The sequence below is a fragment of the Zonotrichia albicollis genome, unplaced genomic scaffold (assembly GCF_047830755.1).
Source record: "Zonotrichia albicollis isolate bZonAlb1 unplaced genomic scaffold, bZonAlb1.hap1 Scaffold_95, whole genome shotgun sequence".
In the NCBI taxonomy this organism is placed as follows: domain Eukaryota; kingdom Metazoa; phylum Chordata; class Aves; order Passeriformes; family Passerellidae; genus Zonotrichia; species Zonotrichia albicollis.
The window spans coordinates 469689-489963 of NW_027428465.1; the positions used below are offsets into that span (position 1 = coordinate 469689).

At 51.4% G+C, this 20275-nt stretch overlaps 1 long non-coding RNA gene across 1 annotated transcript; it reads right to left on the minus strand.

Moving 5' to 3' along the window:
* Nucleotides 1–16130: 16130 nt before the first annotated feature.
* On the minus strand, nucleotides 16131–20061 carry LOC141728120 (uncharacterized). The gene is made up of 6 exons (XR_012578835.1): nucleotides 18840–20061; nucleotides 17691–18762; nucleotides 17552–17593; nucleotides 17413–17456; nucleotides 17242–17311; nucleotides 16131–17160 (listed from the first exon to the last, which is right to left on the minus strand). It is a non-coding gene; the product is annotated as an uncharacterized LOC141728120 (long non-coding RNA).
* Between the last annotated feature and the right edge of the window lie 214 nt (nucleotides 20062–20275).

Sequence of the window (20275 nt, forward strand, 5' to 3'; positions counted from 1 at the left end):
AGTCGCGCTTTACGGCCGATTTTACGACTTTCGCGCTTTACGGCAGTTTAACGACAGTCGCGCTTTACGGCCGATTTTACGACAGTCGCGCTTTACGGCCGATTTTACGACAGTCGCGCTTTACGGCACCTTTTACGACAGTCGCGCTTTACGGCCGATTTTACGACAGTCGCGCTTTACGGCCGATTTTACGACAGTCGCGCTTTACGGCACCTTTTACGACAGTCGCGCTTTACGGCACCTTTTACGACAGTCGCGCTTTACGGCAGTTGTACGACAGTCGCGCTTTACGGCACCTTTTACGACAGTCGCGCTTTACGCCAGTTTTACGACAGTCGCGCTTTACGGCTGATTTTACGACAGTCGCGCTTTACGGCCGATTTTACGACAGTCGCGCTTTACGGCCGATTTTACGACAGTCGCGCTTTACGGCCGATTTTGCGACAGTCGCCCTTTACGGCACCTTTTACGACAGTCGCGCTTTACGGCCGATTTTACGACTTTCGCGCTTTACGGCAGTTTAACGACAGTCGCGCCTTACGGCCGATTTTACGACAGTCGCGCTTTACGGCACCTTTTACGACAGTCGCGCTTTGCGGCACCTTTTACGACAGTCGCGCTTTACGGCACCTTTTACGACAGTCGCGCTTTACGGCAGTTTTACGACAGTCGCGCTTTACGGCCGATTTTACGACAGTCCCGCTTTACGGCACCTTTTGCGACAGTCGCGCTTTACGGCCGATTTTACGACAGTCGCGCTTTACGGCAGTTTTACGACAGTCGCGCTTTACGGCAGTTTTACGACAGTCGCGCTTTACGGCCGATTTTGCGACAGTCGCCCTTTACGGCACCTTTTACGACAGTCGCGCTTTACGGCACGTTTTACGACAGTCGCGCTTTACGGCCGATTTTACGACTTTCGCGGTTTACGGCAGTTTTACCACAGTCGCGCTTTACGGCAGTTTTACGACAGTCGCGCTTTACGACACCTTTTACGACAGTCGCGCTTTACGACACCTTTTACGACAGTCGCGCTTTACGGCCGATTTTACGACAGTCCCGCTTTACGGCACCTTTTGCGACAGTCGCGCTTTACGTCACCTTTTACGACAGTCGCGCTTTACGGCAGTTTTACGACAGTCGCGCATTACGGCACCTTTTACGACAGTCGCGCTTTACGGCCGATTTTACGACAGTCGCGCTTTACGGCAGTTTTACGACAGTCGCGCTTTACGGCAGTTTTACCACAGTCGCGCTTTGCGGCACCTTTTACGACAGTCGCGCTTTACGGCACCTTTTACGACAGTCGCGCTTTACGGCCGCTTTTACGACAGTCGCGATTTACGGCCGATTTTACGACAGTCGCGATTTACGGCCGATTTTACGACAGTCGCGCTTTACGGCAGTTTTACGGCAGTCGCGCTTTACGGCCGATTTTACGACTTTCGCGCTTTACGGCAGTTTTACGACAGTCGCGCTTTACGGCCGATTTTACGACAGTCGCGCTTTACGGCCGATTTTACGACAGTCGCGCTTTACGGCACCTTTTACGACAGTCGCGCTTTACGGCCGCTTTTACGACAGTCGCGATTTACGGCTGATTTTACGACAGTCGCGCTTTACGGCACCTTTTACGACAGTCGCGCTTTACGGCACCTTTTACGACAGTCGCGCTTTACGGCACCTTTTACGACAGTCGCGCTTTACGGCAGTTTTACGACAGTCGCGCTTTACAGCACCTTTTACGACAGTCGCGCTTTACGGCACCTTTTACGACAGTCGCCCTTTACGGCAGTTTTACGACAGTCGCGCTTTACGGCACCTTTTACGACAGTCGCGCTTTACGGCAGTTTTACGACAGTCGCGCTTTACGGCCGCTTTTACGACAGTCGCGATTTACGGCTGATTTTACGACAGTCGCGATTTACGGCACCTTTTACGACAGTCGCGCTTTACGGCCGATTTTACGACAGTCGCGCTTTACGGCCGATTTTGCGACAGTCGCGCTTTACGGCACGTTTTACGACAGTCGCGCTTTACGGCCGATTTTACGACTTTCGCGGTTTACGGCAGTTTTACGACAGTCGCGCTTTACGGCCGATTTTACGACAGTCGCGCTTTACGGCCGATTTTGCGACAGTCGCGCTTTACGGCCGATTTTGCGACAGTCGCGCTTTACGGCACCTTTTGCGACAGTCGCGCTTTACGGCCGATTTTACGACAGTCCCACTTTACGGCACCTTTTGCGACAGTCGCGCTTTACGGCACCTTTTGCGACAGTCGCGCTTTACGGCCGATTTTACGACAGTCGCGCTTTACGGCCGATTTTACGACAGTCGCGCTTTACGGCCGATTTTACGACTTTCGCGCTTTACGGCAGTTTAACGACAGTCGCGCTTTACGGCCGATTTTACGACAGTCGCGCTTTACGGCACCTTTTACGACAGTCGCGCTTTACGGCCGATTTTACGACAGTCGCGCTTTACGGCACCTTTTACGACAGTCGCGCTTTACGGCACCTTTTACGACAGTCGCGCTTTACGGCAGTTGTACGACAGTCGCGCTTTACGGCACCTTTTACGACAGTCGCGCTTTACGCCAGTTTTACGACAGTCGCGCTTTACGGCTGATTTTACGACAGTCGCGCTTTACGGCCGATTTTACGACAGTCGCGCTTTACGGCCGATTTTACGACAGTCGCGCTTTACGGCCGATTTTGCGACAGTCGCCCTTTACGGCACCTTTTACGACAGTCGCGCTTTACGGCCGATTTTACGACTTTCGCGCTTTACGGCAGTTTAACGACAGTCGCGCCTTACGGCCGATTTTACGACAGTCGCGCTTTGCGGCAGTTTTACGACAATCGAGCTTTACGGCAGTTTTACGACAGTCGCGCTTTACGGCCGATTTTACGACAGTCGCGCTTTACGGCACCTTTTACGACAGTCGCGCTTTACGGCACCTTTTACGACAGTCGCCCTTTACGGCAGTTTTACGACAGTCGCGCTTTACGGCACCTTTTACGACAGTCGCGCTTTACGGCAGTTTTACGACAGTCGCGCTTTACGGCCGCTTTTACGACAGTCGCGATTTACGGCTGATTTTACGACAGTCGCGATTTACGGCACCTTTTACGACAGTCGCGCTTTAAGGCCGATTTTACGACAGTCGCGCTTTACGGCCGATTTTGCGACAGTCGCGCTTTACGGCACGTTTTACGACAGTCGCGCTTTACGGCCGATTTTACGACTTTCGCGGTTTACGGCAGTTTTACGACAGTCGCGCTTTACGGCCGATTTTACGACAGTCGCGCTTTACGGCCGATTTTGCGACAGTCGCGCTTTACGGCCGATTTTGCGACAGTCGCGCTTTACGGCACCTTTTACGACAGTCGCGCTTTACGGCCGATTTTACGACAGTCCCACTTTACGGCACCTTTTGCGACAGTCGCGCTTTACGGCACCTTTTGCGACAGTCGCGCTTTACGGCCGATTTTACGACAGTCGCGCTTTACGGCCGATTTTACGACTTTCGCGCTTTACGGCAGTTTAACGACAGTCGCGCTTTACGGCCGATTTTACGACAGTCGCGCTTTACGGCACCTTTTACGACAGTCGCGCTTTACGGCCGATTTTACGACAGTCGCGCTTTACGGCACCTTTTACGACAGTCGCGCTTTACGGCAGTTGTACGACAGTCGCGCTTTACGGCACCTTTTACGACAGTCGCGCTTTACGCCAGTTTTACGACAGTCGCGCTTTACGGCTGATTTTACGACAGTCGCGCTTTACGGCCGATTTTACGACAGTCGCGCTTTACGGCCGATTTTACGACAGTCGCGCTTTACGGCCGATTTTGCGACAGTCGCCCTTTACGGCACCTTTTACGACAGTCGCGCTTTACGGCCGATTTTACGACTTTCGCGCTTTACGGCAGTTTAACGACAGTCGCGCCTTACGGCCGATTTTACGACAGTCGCGCTTTGCGGCAGTTTTACGACAATCGAGCTTTACGGCAGTTTTACGACAGTCGCGCTTTACGGCCGATTTTACGACAGTCGCGCTTTACGGCACCTTTTACGACAGTCGCGCTTTACGGCCGATTTTGCGACAGTCGCCCTTTACGGCACCTTTTACGACAGTCGCCCTTTACGGCACCTTTTACGACAGTCGCGCTTTGCGGCAGTTTTACGACAGTCGCGCTTTACGGCACCTTTTACGACAGTCGCGCTTTACGGCAGTTTTACGACAGTCGCGCTTTACGGCCGCTTTTACGACAGTCGCGATTTACGGCTGATTTTACGACAGTCGCGCTTTACGGCCGATTTTACGACAGTCGCGCTTTACGGCACCTTTTACGACAGTCGCGATTTACGGCTGATTTTACGACAGTCGCGCTTTACGGCCGATTTTACGACAGTCGCGCTTTACGGCCGATTTTGCGACAGTCGCGCTTTACGGCAGTTTTACGACAGTCGCGCTTTACGGCACCTTTTACGACAGTCCCGCTTTACGGCCGATTTTACGACAGTCCCGCTTTACGGCAGTTTTACGACAGTCGCGCTTTACGGCACCTTTTACGACAGTCGCGCTTTACGGCACCTTTTACGACAGTCGCGATTTACGGCTGATTTTACGACAGTCGCGCTTTACGGCACGTTTTACGACAGTCGCGCTTTACGGCCGATTTTACGACTTTCGCGGTTTACGGCAGTTTTACCACAGTCGCGCTTTACGGCAGTTTTACGACAGTCGCGCTTTACGGCAGTTTTACGACAGTCGCCCTTTACGGCACCTTTTACGACAGTCGCGCTTTACGGCCGATTTTACGACAGTCGCGCTTTACGCCAGTTTTACGACAGTCGCGCTTTACGGCCGATTTTACGACAGTCGCGCTTTACGGCCGATTTTACGACTTTCGCGCTTTACGGCAGTTTAACGACAGTCGCGCTTTACGGCCGATTTTACGACAGTCGCGCTTTACGGCACCTTTTACGACAGTCGCGCTTTACGGCCGATTTTACGACAGTCGCGCTTTACGGCACCTTTTACGACAGTCGCGCTTTACGGCACCTTTTACGACAGTCGCGCTTTACGGCACCTTTTACGACAGTCGCGCTTTACGCCAGTTTTACGACAGTCGCGCTTTACGGCTGATTTTACGACAGTCGCGCTTTACGGCCGATTTTACGACAGTCGCGCTTTACGGCCGATTTTACGACAGTCGCGCTTTACGGCCGATTTTGCGACAGTCGCCCTTTACGGCACCTTTTACGACAGTCGCGCTTTACGGCCGATTTTACGACTTTCGCGCTTTACGGCAGTTTAACGACAGTCGCGCCTTACGGCCGATTTTACGACAGTCGCGCTTTGCGGCAGTTTTACGACAATCGAGCTTTACGGCAGTTTTACGACAGTCGCGCTTTACGGCCGATTTTACGACAGTCGCGCTTTACGGCACCTTTTACGACAGTCGCGCTTTACGGCACCTTTTACGACAGTCGCCCTTTACGGCAGTTTTACGACAGTCGCGCTTTACGGCACCTTTTACGACAGTCGCGCTTTACGGCAGTTTTACGACAGTCGCGCTTTACGGCCGCTTTTACGACAGTCGCGATTTACGGCTGATTTTACGACAGTCGCGATTTACGGCACCTTTTACGACAGTCGCGCTTTACGGCCGATTTTACGACAGTCGCGCTTTACGGCCGATTTTGCGACAGTCGCGCTTTACGGCACGTTTTACGACAGTCGCGCTTTACGGCCGATTTTACGACTTTCGCGGTTTACGGCAGTTTTACGACAGTCGCGCTTTACGGCCGATTTTACGACAGTCGCGCTTTACGGCCGATTTTGCGACAGTCGCGCTTTACGGCCGATTTTGCGACAGTCGCGCTTTACGGCCGATTTTACGACAGTCCCACTTTACGGCACCTTTTGCGACAGTCGCGCTTTACGGCACCTTTTGCGACAGTCGCGCTTTACGGCCGATTTTACGACAGTCGCGCTTTACGGCCGATTTTACGACTTTCGCGCTTTACGGCAGTTTAACGACAGTCGCGCTTTACGGCCGATTTTACGACAGTCGCGCTTTACGGCACCTTTTACGACAGTCGCGCTTTACGGCCGATTTTACGACAGTCGCGCTTTACGGCACCTTTTACGACAGTCGCGCTTTACGGCAGTTGTACGACAGTCGCGCTTTACGGCACCTTTTACGACAGTCGCGCTTTACGCCAGTTTTACGACAGTCGCGCTTTACGGCTGATTTTACGACAGTCGCGCTTTACGGCCGATTTTACGACAGTCGCGCTTTACGGCCGATTTTACGACAGTCGCGCTTTACGGCCGATTTTGCGACAGTCGCCCTTTACGGCACCTTTTACGACAGTCGCGCTTTACGGCCGATTTTACGACTTTCGCGCTTTACGGCAGTTTAACGACAGTCGCGCCTTACGGCCGATTTTACGACAGTCGCGCTTTGCGGCAGTTTTACGACAATCGAGCTTTACGGCAGTTTTACGACAGTCGCGCTTTACGGCCGATTTTACGACAGTCGCGCTTTACGGCACCTTTTACGACAGTCGCGCTTTACGGCCGATTTTGCGACAGTCGCCCTTTACGGCACCTTTTACGACAGTCGCCCTTTACGGCACCTTTTACGACAGTCGCGCTTTGCGGCAGTTTTACGACAGTCGCGCTTTACGGCACCTTTTACGACAGTCGCGCTTTACGGCAGTTTTACGACAGTCGCGCTTTACGGCCGCTTTTACGACAGTCGCGATTTACGGCTGATTTTACGACAGTCGCGCTTTACGGCCGATTTTACGACAGTCGCGCTTTACGGCACCTTTTACGACAGTCGCGATTTACGGCTGATTTTACGACAGTCGCGCTTTACGGCCGATTTTACGACAGTCGCGCTTTACGGCCGATTTTGCGACAGTCGCGCTTTACGGCAGTTTTACGACAGTCGCGCTTTACGGCACCTTTTACGACAGTCCCGCTTTACGGCCGATTTTACGACAGTCCCGCTTTACGGCAGTTTTACGACAGTCGCGCTTTACGGCACCTTTTACGACAGTCGCGCTTTACGGCACCTTTTACGACAGTCGCGATTTACGGCTGATTTTACGACAGTCGCGCTTTACGGCACGTTTTACGACAGTCGCGCTTTACGGCCGATTTTACGACTTTCGCGGTTTACGGCAGTTTTACCACAGTCGCGCTTTACGGCAGTTTTACGACAGTCGCGCTTTACGGCAGTTTTACGACAGTCGCCCTTTACGGCACCTTTTACGACAGTCGCGCTTTACGGCCGATTTTACGACAGTCGCGCTTTACGCCAGTTTTACGACAGTCGCGCTTTACGGCCGATTTTACGACAGTCGCGCTTTACGGCCGATTTTACGACTTTCGCGCTTTACGGCAGTTTAACGACAGTCGCGCTTTACGGCCGATTTTACGACAGTCGCGCTTTACGGCACCTTTTACGACAGTCGCGCTTTACGGCCGATTTTACGACAGTCGCGCTTTACGGCACCTTTTACGACAGTCGCGCTTTACGGCACCTTTTACGACAGTCGCGCTTTACGGCACCTTTTACGACAGTCGCGCTTTACGCCAGTTTTACGACAGTCGCGCTTTACGGCTGATTTTACGACAGTCGCGCTTTACGGCCGATTTTACGACAGTCGCGCTTTACGGCCGATTTTACGACAGTCGCGCTTTACGGCCGATTTTGCGACAGTCGCCCTTTACGGCACCTTTTACGACAGTCGCGCTTTACGGCCGATTTTACGACTTTCGCGCTTTACGGCAGTTTAACGACAGTCGCGCCTTACGGCCGATTTTACGACAGTCGCGCTTTGCGGCAGTTTTACGACAATCGAGCTTTACGGCAGTTTTACGACAGTCGCGCTTTACGGCCGATTTTACGACAGTCGCGCTTTACGGCACCTTTTACGACAGTCGCGCTTTACGGCACCTTTTACGACAGTCGCCCTTTACGGCAGTTTTACGACAGTCGCGCTTTACGGCACCTTTTACGACAGTCGCGCTTTACGGCAGTTTTACGACAGTCGCGCTTTACGGCCGCTTTTACGACAGTCGCGATTTACGGCTGATTTTACGACAGTCGCGATTTACGGCACCTTTTACGACAGTCGCGCTTTACGGCCGATTTTACGACAGTCGCGCTTTACGGCCGATTTTGCGACAGTCGCGCTTTACGGCACGTTTTACGACAGTCGCGCTTTACGGCCGATTTTACGACTTTCGCGGTTTACGGCAGTTTTACGACAGTCGCGCTTTACGGCCGATTTTACGACAGTCGCGCTTTACGGCCGATTTTGCGACAGTCGCGCTTTACGGCCGATTTTGCGACAGTCGCGCTTTACGGCACCTTTTACGACAGTCGCGCTTTACGGCCGATTTTACGACAGTCCCACTTTACGGCACCTTTTGCGACAGTCGCGCTTTACGGCACCTTTTGCGACAGTCGCGCTTTACGGCCGATTTTACGACAGTCGCGCTTTACGGCCGATTTTACGACAGTCGCGCTTTACGGCCGATTTTACGACTTTCGCGCTTTACGGCAGTTTAACGACAGTCGCGCTTTACGGCCGATTTTACGACAGTCGCGCTTTACGGCACCTTTTACGACAGTCGCGCTTTACGGCCGATTTTACGACAGTCGCGCTTTACGGCACCTTTTACGACAGTCGCGCTTTACGGCACCTTTTACGACAGTCGCGCTTTACGGCAGTTGTACGACAGTCGCGCTTTACGGCACCTTTTACGACAGTCGCGCTTTACGCCAGTTTTACGACAGTCGCGCTTTACGGCTGATTTTACGACAGTCGCGCTTTACGGCCGATTTTACGACAGTCGCGCTTTACGGCCGATTTTGCGACAGTCGCCCTTTACGGCACCTTTTACGACAGTCGCGCTTTACGGCCGATTTTACGACTTTCGCGCTTTACGGCAGTTTAACGACAGTCGCGCCTTACGGCCGATTTTACGACAGTCGCGCTTTGCGGCAGTTTTACGACAATCGAGCTTTACGGCAGTTTTACGACAGTCGCGCTTTACGGCCGATTTTACGACAGTCGCGCTTTACGGCACCTTTTACGACAGTCGCGCTTTACGGCCGATTTTGCGACAGTCGCCCTTTACGGCACCTTTTACGACAGTCGCCCTTTACGGCACCTTTTACGACAGTCGCGCTTTGCGGCAGTTTTACGACAGTCGCGCTTTACGGCACCTTTTACGACAGTCGCGCTTTACGGCAGTTTTACGACAGTCGCGCTTTACGGCCGCTTTTACGACAGTCGCGATTTACGGCTGATTTTACGACAGTCGCGCTTTACGGCCGATTTTACGACAGTCGCGCTTTACGGCACCTTTTACGACAGTCGCGATTTACGGCTGATTTTACGACAGTCGCGCTTTACGGCCGATTTTACGACAGTCGCGCTTTACGGCCGATTTTGCGACAGTCGCGCTTTACGGCAGTTTTACGACAGTCGCGCTTTACGGCACCTTTTACGACAGTCCCGCTTTACGGCCGATTTTACGACAGTCCCGCTTTACGGCAGTTTTACGACAGTCGCGCTTTACGGCACCTTTTACGACAGTCGCGCTTTACGCCAGTTTTACGACAGTCGCGCTTTACGGCCGATTTTACGACAGTCGCGCTTTACGGCCGATTTTGCGACAGTCGCGCTTTACGGCTGATTTTACGACAGTCGCGCTTTGCGGCACCTTTTACGACAGTCGCGCTTTACGGCACCTTTTACGACAGTCGCGCTTTACGGCCGATTTTGCGACAGTCGCCCTTTACGGCACCTTTTACGACAGTCGCGCTTTACGGCACCTTTTACGACAGTCGCGCTTTACGGCACGTTTTACGACAGTCGCGCTTTACGGCCGATTTTACGACAGTCGCGCTTTACGGCCGATTTTACGACAGTCGCGCTTTACGGCCGATTTTACGACAGTCGCGCTTTGCGGCACCTTTTACGACAGTCGCGCTTTACGGCACTTTTTACGACAGTCGCGCTTTACGGCAGTTTTACGACAGTCGCGCTTTACGGCACCTTTTACGACAGTCGCGCTTTACGGCAGTTTTACGACAGTCGCGCTTTACGGCCGCTTTTACGACAGTCGCCATTTACGGCTGATTTTACGACAGTCGCGCTTTACGGCCGATTTTACGACAGTCGCGCTTTACGGCAGTTTTACGACAGTCGCGCTTTACGGCTGATTTTGCGACAGTCGCCCTTTACGGCACCTTTTACGACAGTCGCCCTTTACGGCACCTTTTACGACAGTCGCGCTTTACGGCAGTTTTACGACAGTCGCGATTTACGGCTGATTTTACGACAGTCGCGCTTTACGGCCGATTTTACGACAGTCGCGCTTTACGGCCGATTTTGCGACAGTCGCGCTTTACGGCAGTTTTACGACAGTCGCGCTTTACGGCACCTTTTACGACAGTCCCGCTTTACGGCAGTTTTACGACAGTCGCGCTTTACGGCCGCTTTTACGACAGTCGCGATTTACGGCCGCTTTTACGACAGTCGCGATTTACGGCTGATTTTACGACAGTCGCGCTTTACGGCACCTTTTACGACAGTCGCGCTTTACGGCCGATTTTACGACAGTCGCGCTTTACGGCAGTTTTACGACAGTCGCCCTTTACGGCACCTTTTACGACAGTCGCGCTTTACGGCCGATTTTACGACAGTCGCGCTTTACGGCACCTTTTACGACAGTCGCGCTTTACGGCAGTTTTTCGACAGTCGCGCTTTACGGCCGATTTTACGACAGTCGCGCTTTACGGCAGTTTTACGACATTCGCGCCTTACGGCCGTATTTACGACAGTCGCGCTTTACGGCAGTTTTACGACAGTCGCGCATTACGGCACCTTTTACGACAGTCGCGCTTTACGGCCGATTTTACGACAGTCGCGCTTTACTGCACCTTTTACGACAGTCGCGCTTTACTGCACCTTTTACGACAGTCGCGCTTTACGGCCGATTTTACGACAGTCGCGCTTTACGGCAGTTTTACGACAGTCGCGCTTTACGGCTGATTTTACGACAGTCGCGCTTTGCGGCACCTTTTACGACAGTCGCGCTTTACGGCACCTTTTACGACAGTCGCGCTTTACGGCCGATTTTACGACAGTCGCGCTTTACGGCAGTTTTACGACAGTCGCGCTTTACGGCACCTTTTACGACAGTCGCGCTTTACGGCAGTTTTACGACAGTCGCGCTTTACGGCCGCTTTTACGACAGTCGCCATTTACGGCTGATTTTACGACAGTCGCGCTTTACGGCCGATTTTACGACAGTCGCGCTTTACGGCAGTTTTACGACAGTCGCGCTTTACGGCCGATTTTGCGACAGTCGCCCTTTACGGCACCTTTTACGACAGTCGCCCTTTACGGCACCTTTTACGACAGTCGCGCTTTACGGCACCTTTTACGACAGTCGCGCTTTACGGCCGATTTTGCGACAGTCGCCCTTTACGGCACCTTTTACGACAGTCGCGCTTTACGGCCGATTTTACGACTTTCGCGCTTTACGGCAGTTTAACGACAGTCGCGCCTTACGGCCGATTTTACGACAGTCGCGCTTTACGGCACCTTTTACGACAGTCGCGCTTTGCGGCACCTTTTACGACAGTCGCGCTTTACGGCACCTTTTACGACAGTCGCGCTTTACGGCAGTTTTACGACAGTCGCGCTTTACGGCACCTTTTACGACAGTCGCGCTTTACGGCAGTTGTACGACAGTCGCGCTTTGCGGCACCTTTTACGACAGTCGCGCTTTGCGGCACCTTTTACGACAGTCGCGCTTTACGGCACCTTTTACGACAGTCGCGCTTTACGGCAGTTGTACGACAGTCGCGCTTTGCGGCACCTTTTACGACAGTCGCGCTTTGCGGCACCTTTTACGACAGTCGCGCTTTGCGGCACCTTTTACGACAGTCGCGCTTTACGGCAGTTGTACGACAGTCGCGCTTTGCGGCACCTTTTACGACAGTCGCGCTTTACGCCAGTTTTACGACAGTCGCGCTTTACGGCCGATTTTACGACAGTCGCGCTTTACGGCAGTTTTACGACAGTCGCGCTTTACGGCCGATTTTACGACAGTCGCGCTTTACGACACCTTTTACGACAGTCGCGCTTTACGGCACCTTTTACGACAGTCGCGCTTTACGGCAGTTTTACGACATTCGCGCTTTACGGCCGTATTTACGACAGTCGCGCTTTACGGCAGTTTTACGACAGTCGCGCTTTACGGCACCTTTTACGACAGTCGCGCTTTACGGCAGTTTTACGACAGTCGCGCTTTACGGCACCTTTTACGACAGTCGCGCTTTACGGCCGATTTTACGACAGTCGCGCTTTACGGCCGATTTTGCGACAGTCGCGCTTTACGGCCGATTTTACGACAGTCGCGCTTTACGGCACCTTTTACGACAGTCGCGCTTTACGGCCGATTTTGCGACAGTCGCCCTTTACGGCACCTTTTACGACAGTCGCGCTTTACGGCACGTTTTACGACAGTCGCGCTTTACGGCCGATTTTACGACTTTCGCGGTTTACGGCAGTTTTACCACAGTCGCGCTTTACGGCAGTTTTACGACAGTCGCGCTTTACGACACCTTTTACGACAGTCGCGCTTTACGACACCTTTTACGACAGTCGCGCTTTACGGCCGATTTTACGACAGTCCCGCTTTACGGCACCTTTTGCGACAGTCGCGCTTTACGTCACCTTTTACGACAGTCGCGCTTTACGGCAGTTTTACGACAGTCGCGCTTTACGGCCGATTTTACGACAGTCGCGCTTTACGGCAGTTTTACGACAGTCGCGCTTTACGGCAGTTTTACGACAGTCGCGCTTTACGGCCGATTTTACGACAGTCGCGCTTTACGGCCGATTTTGCGACAGTCGCGCTTTACGGCCGATTTTACGACAGTCGCGCTTTGCGGCACCTTTTACGACAGTCGCGCTTTACGGCACCTTTTACGACAGTCGCGCTTTGCGGCACCTTTTACGACAGTCGCGCTTTACGGCACCTTTTACGACAGTCGCGCTTTACGGCCGATTTTGCGACAGTCGCCCTTTACGGCACCTTTTACGACAGTCGCCCTTTACGGCACCTTTTACGACAGTCGCGCTTTACGGCACCTTTTACGACAGTCGCGCTTTACGGCAGTTTTACGACAGTCGCGCTTTACGGCCGATTTTACGACTTTCGCGCTTTACGGCAGTTTTACGACAGTCGCGCTTTACGGCCGATTTTACGACAGTCGCGCTTTACGGCACCTTTTACGACAGTCGCGCTTTACGGCAGTTTTACGACAGTCGCGCTTTACGGCACCTTTTACGACAGTCGCGCTTTACGGCCGATTTTACGACAGTCGCGCTTTACGGCACCTTTTACGACAGTCGCGCTTTACGGCCGATTTTACGACAGTCCCACTTTACGGCACCTTTTGCGACAGTCGCGCTTTACGGCACCTTTTGCGACAGTCGCGCTTTACGGCCGATTTTACGACAGTCGCGCATTACGGCCGATTTTACGACTTTCGCGCTTTACGGCAGTTTAACGACAGTCGCGCTTTACGGCCGATTTTACGACAGTCGCGCTTTACGGCAGTTTTACGACAGTCGCGCTTTACGGCCGCTTTTACGACAGTCGCGATTTACGGCTGATTTTACGACAGTCGCGCTTTACGGCCGATTTTACGACAGTCGCGCTTTACGGCACCTTTTACGACAGTCGCGATTTACGGCTGATTTTACGACAGTCCCACTTTACGGCACCTTTTGCGACAGTCGCGCTTTACGGCACCTTTTGCGACAGTCGCGCTTTACGGCCGATTTTACGACAGTCGCGCATTACGGCCGATTTTACGACAGTCGCGCTTTACGGCAGTTTTACGACAGTCGCGCTTTACGGCACATTTTACGACAGTCGCGCTTTGCGGCACCTTTTACGACAGTCGCGATTTACGGCTGATTTTACGACAGTCGCGCTTTACGGCCGATTTTACGACAGTCGCGCTTTACTGCACCTTTTACGACAGTCGCGCTTTACGGCAGTTTTACGACAGTCGCGCTTTACGGCACCTTTTACGAAAGTCGCGCTTTACGGCAGTTTTACGACAGTCGCGCTTTACGGCACCTTTTACGACAGTCGCGCTTTACGGCAGTTTTACGACAGTCGCGCTTTACGGCCGATTTTATGACAGTCGCGCTTTACGGCCCCTTTTACGACAGTCGCGCTTTACGGCCGATTTTACGACAGTCGCGCTTTACGGCAGTTTTACGACAGTCGCGCTTTACGGCCGATTTTACGACAGTCGCGCTTTACGGCAGTTTTACGACAGTCGCGCTTTACGGCCGCTTTTACGACAGTCGCGCTTTACGGCCGCTTTTACGACAGTCGCGCTTTACGGCCGCTTTTACGACAGTTGCGCTTTACGCCACCTTTTGCGACAGTCGCGCTTTATGGCAGCCTTTACGGCAGTCGCGCTTTACGGCAATTTTTACGACAGTCGCGCTTTACGGCCGATTTTGTGGGAGGTTGTTCTTGCCCATTTTGGGATTTTCCCTGGTTTTTTCTTGCCAGTCTTGGGTGTTTTTTCTGGGTTTATTCTTGCCCCCATCTTGGGTTTTTTCTCAGTTATTTCTGTGGGAGTTTTCTGGTTTTTTTCTTGACTGTCTGGGGGTTTTTTTCTGTGAGTTTTTTGGGGTTTTTGTTGATTTTTTCTTGCCCATCTTGGGTTTTTTTTCCTGGGATTTTGTCTTGCCTCTCTTGGGGTTTTTTTTCAGGTTTTTTTTCTGGATTTTTCTTGCCCATCTTGGGGGTTTTTTCGGGTTTTTTTCCTGGGTTTTTTTTCCTTGTTTTTTTCTGTTTTTTTTCTGGGATTGTTCTTGCCCATCTTGGGCTTTTTTTCTGGGATTGTTCTTGCCCATCTTGGGGGTTTTTTTTGTGATTTTCCTGCTTTTTTTGTTGATTTTTCCTTGTCCCTCTTTGGGTTTTTTTCTGGGTATTTTTCTTGCCCGTCTTGAAGTTTTTTTCTGGGTTTTTTTTGCCCATCTTGGGGGTTTTTCTGGGATTTTTTTCTGGGTTTTTTTCTTGCCCATCTTGGTTTTTTTTAGGTTTTTTTTCTGGGTTTGCTCTTGCCCACCTCGAGGTTTTTTCCTGGGAATGTTCTGATTTTTTTCTTGATTTTTTCTTGCCCATCTTGAGGTTTTTTCCCTGGGTTTTTGTGGGGTTTTTTTGTTGCCCATCTTGGGGTTTTTTCCTGGGGTTCTTCTTGCCCATCTTGGGGTTTTTTTGGGTCTTTTCTCGCCTATCTTGGGGTATTTTTCTGGTTTTTTACCCGACCAGGACCAAGAAAAGAAAAACAGCCGCGGCGGGGGGGAAGGCAGCTGGGGATTTTTTATTCTAAATTTAACAATGAGTTGCAAAACCTGAAAATCAAAAGTCATATACACAAGGTTAAATCCAGTCAGCATGTGCTCACACATGCAGAGATGAGCAGACACAGACACAGCCATGTGCTCTCAAACACGCTCACACATTCTTTCCACTTACACGCTCGCTGCAGCCCTTACCTGAGACGCTGAAGAACGTGCTTTGACACATCTTCTGGCTGCCGCTCCTTGACATAAATGGCAGATCCTAGGGAAGTCAGCAGCATCAGGGACCTGTGAGATGACAGGAAGGGTCAACAGTGGCTATCTGACAGCTGGGACTTGTCCCCAAACTGGACTGATAAGTTTTCTACCCAAAATCCCACAGAAGACAGTTGAACAGTAAAATTTCTATAACTGTTCTACCTAACTGTGACTACGTACCAGGGCAGGGCAGCTCCGATCATAAGTGGTACAATGTATGTACACACAATATAGGCTGATGCATACAGTGCAAGTATACACAGAGTGTAAATACACATAATATAGGGCGACGCGCTTACATACAGTGTAAGTACAGACAGTATAAGCCAACATAGGTACATACAATGTAAGTACATACAGTACAAGCCAGCATAGGTACATACAATGTGAGTACATACAATATAGGTCAATATAGGTACATACAATACAAGCCAGGACTGGAGATAACTCTCTGGAAGATGAATTCTTGAGCCCTATACTCTTTGAGAAGATCGAATCTATAGAACTACTGCAGTCACATGAGACGGGTGCAAGACGCTCCCTCTAGAAGTCCAAGAAAATGGAAAAAAGGCACTACCGAAGCTGGTAGTGAGAAGGAAGATGGATGAGAACATCTTGTCCCTGTGAGACATTCCTGTCTCAAAGAGTAAAAATTTAAAGATGCCGGAATAAGGGATATCCGGAAAGGAATGTGAGTAGAACACGGCCTATATGGCACAGAAGAGTGCCGATCAAGCATCGAGACGTTGCAAAGGCCTATTAGGTGGAAGACAATGGACACATGCTACATACCACAGACACGGACGACATAACATAGACACAGATAACATAACAGAGACAAATGGCAACTGCCTGGCACTTTCCCCTTAGTTACCTGAGATTCCTAGCACAAGATGAGCCAGAGGCTGATGATGCCAAAGCAAAGGAAGCCCTATGACAATAGCATGTGATGATGAAATATAACTCGTTAAAAGAAGTTAGTGCCAAAGCAGTTAAGAGGATGCTCGAGAGGGAAGGAGCAAGCCTAGAGAAGGAAGCAGACTGCCAGGTGACCGTGGCTATAGCTCCAGACCTGAAGGCGAGCTCCTCGGGGTAAAGATCCATGACGGTGTCGAGTCGAGGAAGGCTGACGACGCAAAGTTCACATGAATGTGGAGATGGGTCGGAAATGCCCTGCCTGGCAAAGGCTCTGGTGAGGCCGAGGAGAAACCCTCTCCCTTTACTTCCAGAGAGCCTGTCCCACTACGGACCTCTCCACTAAGCTGACATCAGATTGCCTCCTGTGACAGTAAAGGCTTTTCCCCTTCTCCCAACCACTGGCCCCGACACTCAGCTTTTGGAAGAGGAGTGGACAAAATCCAGCCTCGGCTGGATGTGGACCTTGAGATGTGCTCCATGTGTGCTTCGGTGCTGCCATTTCCAAGCTTTGGCTACAAGCCTCCTCAGGGGACCTAAGACAAAACAGAACATGTGACTATTGCTCTCAAAAACAGTAATCCCCAGGAGTCCTCCACACCACTGGCCCAGCTCACCTATGAGTCAGCCTGCCTAAACGCCAACTCGCCTGCCCTTCTCTGTTCCTGGGCATGCCTAGGACAGCACCTGCAAAGAAACAAAGCAGAAAAGCATGCTGAGATACTGTGAGAACACAACCTCCCAACCCTGACAAGTATGCCACACCGATACCTTAAGCTTGCACCCACCTGGCATGGGTGTGCTCAGCTAGGATAGACTGCAAGTGGACGACCTAAAATAAAAAAAACAAGAGGAGATGCTTGGAGCTGCACCAGAAACTGAGAGTTCAGCAATAACAACTGCTTCTGTACCCTACTCAATGCTCACCTTGCCCACTCGGTCTTGACTGCTGCTCTGGCCCTTGACTTCCTAAAAGGAGAGGCAAAGAACAGTGCTGCAACAGCCACCATTTATGCTTCCTCTACAGCGACAAACAGTGACTGACCTGCTCGGGGAACCTCCTCACCTGGGATGGGGTACTCTGCCCTGGATTTTATCCTTCTGCATCTGAAAGAAAGTTAGGACAAGAGTCAAAGGGCTGCAGGATAACTTAAGGGCTCCAGATATCTTGTGTCCATTTACAAATCCCATCTAGAGTCCACCTACACCTCACAATACGAACTTCAAGTCCCCAGGACTTCTCCTATTGCACCAGGCTATGCGGCAGGGCAGAGCAGCTCTGGCACAAATGTGGGCTGACACCCATGACACGGGATAGGACGTGACAGACAACGAGGACACAACAGGCACAGAAATCTGTTGGCAAGGAAAATGGCTGCGAGGACTGAGAGAATGCAAAAAGAGATGACCGAGGTAAGACCGATGGTGAGCTGATGAGGCTCAGAGAACCCTGGAGGAAGAAGATGCTAAACTGGATGATTTATTCCAAGAACAGCAAAGATGGATGCCTAGGAGTCCTATGGTCAGAATCCTCTAACTAACCTCATATTATTACAAGCCCTAATCCACCATAATGGATCCAGGTGGGGCATAGCTGTCCATATAACTCAGAACAAGACCTGAAAAGACATCTGACTGGATGCTTCTAAAGACAGAAGAGAGTCTGATGCCTGTCTGAACTCCCGAGTCAAAAGTTCTATGGCCTGGGTGCCAGGCCAAGGAATGCAGAGATCACAGATGCTAACAATGATGCCAGGGTTTCTGACAGGCTCCTCAAAGGGCTAAGGTAAAAGACATGACACACCCAAACAACACATAATGCACAATAGACAAGTGACACGAGACACACCGTGACTGTTCTGCCCTGCTGCACACCTCAGCTCTGTGATCAAAAGTGAGACTTTGCTTTTATGGGGCCTAAAGGGCCACTTCATGAACACGCCCCACCTCCAAAGTGGACTCCAAAACCCCTCCTAGTAATTCCCAAACCAGCACCCTGCTTTCATCCCCTCTGTGGGCCTTAGCCCTCTACTTATCTCTCAGACATCAGGGGATGCTGATCCCTGTCAGGTGCAAAGAAAGGCCACCTCACTAGCTGGGAAGGTCCTGCTGTCACCGGGCTGGTGTCTCTCAGACAGCTGTATTAAAGAGAACCAAACATCAGTGCCTGATCTTGGCACCACATCACCCAAAACCCCACCAGTCTGCTACTCACCGTGCTCCTAGGAAGGCCCGGCACCTGCTAACTCTGACCCTCTGCCATGGATGCAATGCATCTGCACCTGAAAGAAAGTTAGAACATATGTCAAACACCACCAGGATAACTCACAACATGCAAACACCTTATGTCAATCTTGGAATAGCATCTAGAGCCCAAGTACAGCCCCCATTACAAATTTACACTCCCCAGGGCTTGTCCCATTGCAGCTGGCCATGCAGCAGGGCAGGACAGCTCCGGCACAAATATGTGCAGACACCCGTGACACAGAACGTGACAAACAGGGGGACATCAAACACCACACATCATGCTTGTGGGGAGGGCCTTGAGGGAAGAAGGCAAAAGGGACCCCAAAGACACACTAGGTAACACGGCACACTGGACAACATGACACAAACCAGAGCTGTTCTGCACTGCCCGCCTGAAAGCTGCCATCAAATTAGAGCCTCTCCCTTTAGCTGGCCTAAGAGGCTCTTGGAGAAGATTGCTTTTCCCTCTGCTAATTTTTAAATCTGGCCCAAGAACCCCCAACCCGCTACTCTCCCATCTCCAGGCCATGGCCCCTGACTTATCTTTTGGATGATCAGAGATGTGGACCCAAGCTGCACCTGAAATGAGCCTGCCTTGGAGGGCCCTGTGATGGCCTGTTAGCCTCTCAGTCAGCTACAATAGAGAAAACCAAAACCAAAGTGTGAGTTCAGAGTTATGTGGGCCAAATCCCAGCAAGGCAGCTACTTGCCCTCTCCTGAGTGTGCCTGGCTCCTTCAGGCTCCAGTTTCATCCTGATTCCAAGGCTGTGGCCTTTATTAGGAGTGGCACCTGGGTTAGAGAAAGGCAAAGTTAAATGGCATTCCTGTGAGTGCAGTGGATCAGACCTTGTGTGCTGTACAGACCTTGTGTGCTGTAAGACATGGCAATGCCTCTGCTAGGCTTCTGAAAAGCCTTGTGTGAGGGGAGGTCCTCAAATAAACACCCTTTCTCACCCTGCTGCCTGCAAACCTACCCCCTCCCAATAACTCCTACCTGGATACCTGTTCACCATCCCTCTCCCAGTCACAACCCACAATTCATCTGAAGCCTCAATCTCCAACATCATTTTTGCATTTTTGACACTGGGCAGATCCTTCTTGTGACATGATGAATCTGCTGAAAAAAGTGTTTTGCTTGACACAATCTGGAATCTCTGGAAGTTGTATTCCTCCTAAAAAAAAAAAGAAAACCCCCCAAAAAAACAAATACAAAAAAAAAAAAAAAAAACACAAAAACACCTAAACAAAAGAAGCACAACACCAGAAATTGCAAATGCATTTCACCACCCATAAACACAAACCCCAAAATAACAAACTTAAACACTCCCTGTATTCCATGCTGTTTTTCTCACAGTTTCTTCCAAACCTCTGTTGCTTTAGATGCCCAGAAACACCTGCTGGAAA